Raw genomic sequence first — 8,341 nt, forward strand, 5'->3', positions numbered from 1 at the left:
CAAAACATATTATTAGAATTAGATACCGAAAAGTTCCATACCAAACTGAAATAGTTACTAATATTTCATTTTCAGTAGTTTTAACTTTACACTTTTCTAGGCTCCATAGAATTATACTACCCAGGTACTCTTTCATTATTATCAAATATTAAAAGCAATACAATTACTTAAAATAAAATCTTTGTTATCCATTTTGCAGTTAAGAAAAAAAGCGAAACAAAACTAGCACCACCTAAAACAGTGTTGTGGAAATGTAAAGTCTAAAATCTTTTATCTAAAAGACTTGGGATCATGCGAGATAGACATGACAGGGTTTCTGTGAAATGAAGGTAACAGACACATAGTTTGAAATTACTGTGTAAATATGCATTGCAAGCCTAAAATTTCTTCTTTTTGTCATTTAATTTTTTTTATTTTATTTTATTGTAATTAGTAAAAGGGTTACATGATATTTGCCAGATAGAAGGTGCATTAATTCACATACATTGATACCATTTCACATGTCTTGGTACCCATTTCCCTCCCCCCCACACACCCCACACCCGTCTTGGTTTTCCCCCCTTCCCTATCAAATTTCAAATACCCAAATACAAATAAATTCAATATATCAGATAAAAAAGTGAGATACTATAACAATATGAGATAACCAAGGGACAGCAAAGGATGCAAGCCTAAAATTTCTAAAGTTTTTTTTTCCCCATACTGGGGCTTGAACTCAGTGCTTGGGCTAATTCAATGCATGTGCTCTACCACTTGAGCAATAGGTCTAGCCAGTTTTTTTTTTACCAGTCCTGGGTTTGAGCTCAGGGCCTGAGCACTGTCCTTGGACTTTTTCAAGGCCAGAGCTCTACCACTTGAGCCTCAACACCACTTCCGGCTTTTTTCTATGTATGTGGTAACGAGGAATCGAATCCGGGTCTTCATGCATGCTAGACAAGCACTTTAACCACTAGGCCAAACTCCCGGCCCAGGTCTAGCCAGTTTTTTGCCACCTTTTGCTTGTTTATTTGTGTCTCATGGACTTTCCTGCCGATGCTGGCTTCAAACCACAATCCTCAGTTCTCAGTCTTCTGAGTAGCTATGATTACAGGTATGAACTACCAGTACCCTGCTAAGGTCTTAATTTCTAATTACTATATTAAAATACACAATTAGAGCAAAATTTGAACATTGGCATTAACTTCCTAACAGATTTCCCATCTTTAATTTTATGTGACTTTTACATAAAGTAGAATAATTCATTTCATTTGACTTGATTTCAAAACTTCATATAGGATCATTGACTTTTCAGGGTTTATTTTTCCTCCCTACAGTATATATTCTACATATTTGCATTGCAAAGTTGATTCCTCTTAGTGTCAATTATCATTTCACCATTTCACTAACCAGCCCCTCCTAGTCTCTTTAATTATAGTTAAAGACTATTATTATCAAACTATATGTGTGGGGCCAGGAGTGTGGCCTAGTAGTAGAGTGCTTGCCTAGCATGCACAGCACCGTGGGTTCAATTCCTTGGTACCCCATACATAGAAAAAGCTGGACAGTACTCAGGCTCTGAGTTCAAGCCCCAGGACTGACCAAAAAAAACCAACTAGGTATGACTTGTTCATTTAAGACATCTGTTAGTAGCAATAATAGTCACATATAAGCTGACCTAAATTTTCTAGAATGATTGTGATCTTCCAGTTTATATGACTCATTTTTCTCTTTATTTCATTCATTCAACAAGATTTACTAGACCCTTATTATGTGCCTAGCTCAGTAGGTATTGGGTACTCAAAAAGAATAAAAGAAAAAGTATTTGTAAGCATGTATACTGTCTACTGTACCCAGTAGACATTCAGTACACAAGAAGAAAAAAACAAAAAGTATTTGTGAAGATGTATACAGATAATTGCAGTAAAATAAGATAATCATAGTAAGTGTTTAAATACCAGATCATGGCCTCTAAAAGCATTACTTACCCGTGTAATCTTAAATTGGTCGCTACTTTCTGGCCCTGTTGGCCTTCTATTTCTCTCAAAATGCTCTAATTTTCATGTCAGGGCCTTTGCACATGCCATTTCTTCTTCCTCAATGCCCTTCATTTCAGTCATTGGCTAGCTTAGTGTTGTTTACCTATTATAAATATCGCAGACAAAATCCTTCCTTAGTCCCCCAACTTTTCTTTGTATCATATGCTCTCAGTTTACCACATACTTTTCTGTTTTATCCATAAACACAATTGTAATTACATGCATAATCATTTTTTCTGTCTCCTCTACTTGACTATAAAATCCATAATTCAGGATTACCTTAGTGTTGTTTAGTAATATGTGTGCCTCCTGTGTCCACCACTGTGTCTGATACCAGAATTTGTGCAACACACATTAACAAATAGAAGGCAGGCAGGCAGGCAGGCAGGCAGGCAGGAAGGAAGGAAGGAAGGAAGGAAGGAAGGAAGGAAGGAAGGAAGGAAAGGAAGGGAGGGAGGAAATGTGACTTAACACTGTCTACTACATGAATCAAGAGAGGACTTTATAGAGGGGATGATTTTTAATGTTTCGTCTCTTCATCACAATGCCCCTAACTTCATCACCCTTTTTTCTGATGAAATATTTATATTTTCAGATTCAAGGAAAAGTACTAAGATCAACCACTTTCTGACAAGGAATATATTTCTGAAAGAAAATTTTAAAATGACCTTAACAGAATATAATATCTATGGTTTTACTACAAGGCTTACTATTTAGTGAACAGATACTCACTCATCATGTATTTTCCCTCCTTCCCTCCTTAGTAAAATCTCTTCTATTTTTCTGTGAATTTGCACCTCTATCTTGGTGATAGAGAAAATAGGAAATAAATACAAAAATTAGATCTCTTAGGCCATTTATAAATGTACTACTTTGTTCACTCTGCCTTCTAGTCCTACAGGTAATTATGAATTCCTTGGATAAAGTGGAAGTCATCAGTCTTAGAGAGATTAATATAAGCAAAAACAACACTTCTCCTCTGCAGTGAAGAGCTTCCACATTTATTTTTTTGTTATTAAGAGAAGAGACAAGACAAAATCAGTCATCTTAGCAGGTTCAACAGCAACCTAGTCTCGATCAAATATCAAACAGTAACTCATTTCCATATTTTAAAGATTAATATAGCATTTGAAATTCTTTTCATTCCATTTTATTGGAATGCTGCAATTTTAAGTTACTATAGCAACCACTTTTGATTTTTAGTGAAGTCTTCATTATTGTCAGATGAATTGTTTGGTATTGTTTTCTACTCTAGCTTCAATTGAGTTTAAAAAGTGAAAAATGGATGATCTTGCACAAAGCCAATTCAGACAATGATTATATACAACTACTACTGGAAATGTCTGTTTATATACCAACCATCAATATCTATTTTAGAAACACGAGTCATTGTGCTAAAGCAGATCATTGATCCATATAATTAAATATAAGACTCTTGGAAAGTAATCTCCAAAAAAACACCACTGAAACTATTTCTATGATATCTAATTATTAATGAAAATTTATTTTTACTTTGTATCATACAGAAAATATGATAGTAGCCATGATACTTACTTAATCACACAACTTATGGATTAGTAAAAAGAACCTCATAAAAGACTAATATGATTTTGTCATGGTATTCAACTGATTTAATTTAAGGTGTCCATGTCTGATTAAATTTTAATAACAGCTACACTCATAGATCAGTGCTTAACTAGCCAAAATAGCCAATTTAATTTCTAAAAGGACAACACTGGGCACTATAGCTTTGAGAACAATTTTTTATACTGGCAGTGATAATTTTGATCATTAGAGACACAATTGGAGAGCAGAAGTACCTCTCAATATACACTTAAGACTTAATAAATAACCAAAATTTACAAGATAAAAATATAGAAATGCATTTTGCATTTTTAAAAATTACTTGGCCAGTCCTGGGGCTTGAACTCAGGGCCTGAACACTGTCCTTGGGCTTTCTCAAGGCTAGAGCTCTACCACTTGAGCCACAGCACCATTTCTGGCTCTTTTCTATGTATGTGGTACTGAGGAATCGAACTCTGGTCTTCGTGCATGCTAGCTAGCACTCTTCCACTAGGTCAAACTCCCAGCCTGCATTTTATACTTTTTTTTCCCTTTTTTGCCAGTCCTGAGTCTTGAACTCAGGGCCTGGGCACTGTTCTTGGGCTTTCTCAAGTCTAGAGCTCTACCACTTGAACCACAATTTCTGACTTTTTTCTATGTATGTGGTACCGAGGAATTGAACCTGGGTCCTTGTGCATGCTAGCAAGCACTCTACCACTAGGCTAAATCCTGGGCCTCTCATTTTATAATTTTTAAACTCGATTTGAAAGCACAAGACCATGCTTCACTTTGCATGCACATAAAGAACACACTTTACCTAAGGAATTAAACTGGTTTAGAAAACAATTCATCTGTTAAAATTATTTCAGTTCAGGCCGGGAGTTTGGCCTAGTGGTGAAGTGCTTGCCTAGCATGTATGAACACCTGGGTTCGATTCCTCAGTACCACATATGTATAAAAGCCAGAAGAGTTCAAATTTATCAAAGACTTTATACTTGTTTTAAGAATCATTCCCTCATGACCAATTCATAGCAATAATTAAGAAATATTCTAAGTCAAAATGGACAGTCATTCAACCATTTATATTTTACTTACCAAGGATTTTCCCCCTTCTTATAAGTGTAATAAAATTCCAAGAAATTCCAGGTTGTATACAGTAAGAATATATTTTTCATTTTTTTAATTTAAAAACTCCTTTTCCTAGACAAATAGACAGAGGTTATCTATATACCTTTACTTAAGGCATGTGTGTTTGTTGTTGCAGAATATTTCATCTTTATTTTATGGCTGAAACTTTTAAAAGTGCCAATAAATCCTGACTGAATAAGATCTTTAGAAATAGAAGGGTAAGGCATATACATGTGGGAGACCCATAGTGTGAATGAGTGTTACCTGCCTCTTCGATTCTATTTATATTACATTTACATTCATTCTGCCTAAAATTACTTATAACTTGCATTTGACATAATTTCTACATCACTAATGCTTAAGATATACCATTTTTTGGAAATGTGTACATATTATGCATAGATCAACAAACCACACATATTTTCAAGAATAGTCCCCTTATATCTAATAATTCTGTTAAATATTTCTAGTTTATCTATAAGCTATGACTTTCACCAATGAAACTGATCTGTATCCTTGTATATGATTTTATTATAAACCTTTCCAATTCATAAGTACAATTCTAACTATACAATACATTTGCCAAAAAGCAAGCCAACGAGTCTACTTTTCCTAATTGACATTGAAACAAATGATTAGCATGCTACAGTACTTGCCTAACTCTTTTATATTCATTAATTATTCAAGATTAATTCTGTGAAAATCCAGAGAATGCTTATGATGATTAGTTCTTAAGATACACAACTGCTCTAGGAAATAAGAAATGTTCATGAATTTATCATGTATTGAAATACACTGAAAGATCTTGACTGCTATAGATGTACCACATTTTTATTTAATTACTAAATATTAGTGAAAATGTACATTAACATTTGACCACTCCAATCCAATTACAATTTTTTGAACTGTTAAGATTTATTAACCTTGTGCAAGGTTATATACAAATTATTCAAAGGCTTTTTATTTGTGGAAATACTTTACATATATTGGGTTTTTCACATACAGTGCCTTATCTGATCATGGCTACACTCCTGAGAGATAGAATGTACTAAGGCCATCATAATGGAAGGGAAAGAATGTACTTGCTTAGAAGTTCGGCAGATAGGTTCCAATTATATACTAGCTGTGGCACTAGGTATCATGAGGACATAATGACCTAGCTACATAATCAAGAATATTCAGGAAAAGAATAGAAACATTAATCAAGTACTTACTTCCTCTTTTTAGAAAGGGTCTAGTACATGTTTGCTGTCATCAGGGTAGCTGGATTATTATGATCTTAACTTTTTATGTGAAAATGATAACTTGGCATACTTGTGTCAGATTGACAACTAGTGAACTTGTGATGGTTAAGTCTTGTGGAAATTGGACTGTAGAATGTGATTCCCATATATGCAGTTAAGCATTATTCTGGATGTGTGAATCAGGGTGTTTTGGTGGAAATTCACATATGATTTAGTAGACTGAAAAAATGTTATTACTTTCCCAATTTATTCTGCATAAGGCTTGAACAGAACAGTATATTTGACAATAGTCAATACAGAGAACAAACTAATGGATAAGTAGATAAAGAAGATAAAGCAACATGGGTGCAATTTGTAATAGTACTTTCATTATGCTGAAGCAGAAAGATTGCTCAAGACCAACCTAGGCTATATAGTGAAACCATGTCACATTAAAAAGACAATGAATAAAATATGATATAGGTAGATCAATACATAAGCAGAAACATAGATACATACATAGATCTGTGATATATAACATATATAGAGAGAATATATGTGTAATACATATCAGTTATATGTACTGCAGAATATCATTCACTATAGAAAATATGAAATCTTTTTCATTTGGAGTATATTTTTAACCTATCAGAAAATATCAATATACATATTTTCAGAAAATTTTTTTTTCTCCCAAGATTTTGTTGAGTAAAAGCCCAGGCCATTGTAGTTGTTCAGCCATGTTGGCAAGAACCATGTTCATGCCTATGTGGCAAGAGAAACTATGGCATAATTTTTGTCTAGAAAACAATGATTCCAAAGAATATTGCAATTGTAGGAAGAAAACCCTATGGAAAATAAAAACATCCTAGCCAGGCGCGGTGGTTGACTCCTGTAATCCTAGCTACTCAGGAGCCTGAGATCTGAGGATCTCAGTTCAAAGTCAGCCTGGGACCTAATGTCTATGAGACTCTTATCTCCAATTAACCACTAGAAAACTGGAAGTGGAGCTGTGGCTCAAGGGGTAGCGCGGTAGCCTTGAACTGAAGAGCTCAAGGTCAGTGCCCAGGTCCAGAGTTTAAACCCCACAACCGGGAAAAAATATTCTATATTGATATTGATAGAACATGATTCATTATTTAGGCTTTTTAATCCTCTTGGTGGTTTGAATATTTATGTTTTTTAAAATGGTATTCTTCTTCAATTTGATTCTTTAAATTCTTTGCTATGTATCCATTGTTATTTTCTTTTAGATGAGTAAAAGTCTATTTAATGGTACTTAAATATGTTACATGTTAAATTTCTGTCATCTTTATTATCAGCATTTTCCCACATCTATCATTTTTCTATTGACTTATTGTGTTTTTTGCCATATTAAATATTTTCCTTTTATAGGTTCAAATATGTTTAAATTTTTGAAAGATAACTTCTGCTATTTTTACTTTGCCAATGTATCTCCTATCCATACACTATAAATGTAGTCTTATTTTTCTTCCAAGATTTTTATTTTTATTTGTTTACACTTAGTATTTAACCCATCTGGGGTTTCTGGATTTTTTTAATATGATATGAGATATGAGTAGAACTTTATTTTCTTCCATATGGATAACCAGTTGTCCCAGAATCTTTTATTACATATTCCATCCTTTTCTTACTGCATTTGAAATGACATCTTTGTTATATATTAGCATCTCATATGTGCTGGCATTTATTACTTGGTACATTTTATTCTTCAATTTACCTAGAATTTATTCTTGTGCAACTGGTTAGCCAGTTGTTCAGAGCCATTTATTGAATAATGTTGTGCCTTCTCCACTGATTTTAAATACCCTAGTATCTGTTCCATTCATCTTTTAAACTTGGCACTGGATATTCCCCATTCGAATTCATGAAACTACAAAATGTATTTTTATATCTAGTAGACAACGAATCTCCCTTCTTTTACTCTTCTTTATTATAAATTAATTATAATCTCAAATTTATCTCTTCAGGTGAATTCTAAAATGCACTGTCCACCTCATTCCCCACATACATACAGATACTAAGTATACACATACCTAATAGTATTTTAATTAGTTAGTATGTTAAATTTGTATTACTTTATCGATTTGTATACTACTTAGAGTACGTTCATTTATTTTTTCTTTTTTTATTAAATAATTTATTAACATTGATTTTTACTTCATATTTCAAATAACATGTTTAACAAACAAGTATTCAAGAAGAGAATCTCTATATACAATCACTGGCACTTAGCTTTTAGAACATAATCAAAATTAGGCTAAGGGTTTGTATATCATAGATACATATTAATTTATGTAATAAAACATTATGTTTATAGAATCATAGGTTTTTATGTCTATATAGTTGTGTTTATATTTCCAATATCGTGCACATAACTTTGGGTATGCA

The sequence above is a fragment of the Megascapheus bottae genome, chromosome X (assembly GCF_031878675.1).
Source record: "Megascapheus bottae isolate mThoBot1 chromosome X, mThoBot2.hap1, whole genome shotgun sequence".
Lineage (NCBI taxonomy): Eukaryota > Metazoa > Chordata > Mammalia > Rodentia > Geomyidae > Megascapheus > Megascapheus bottae.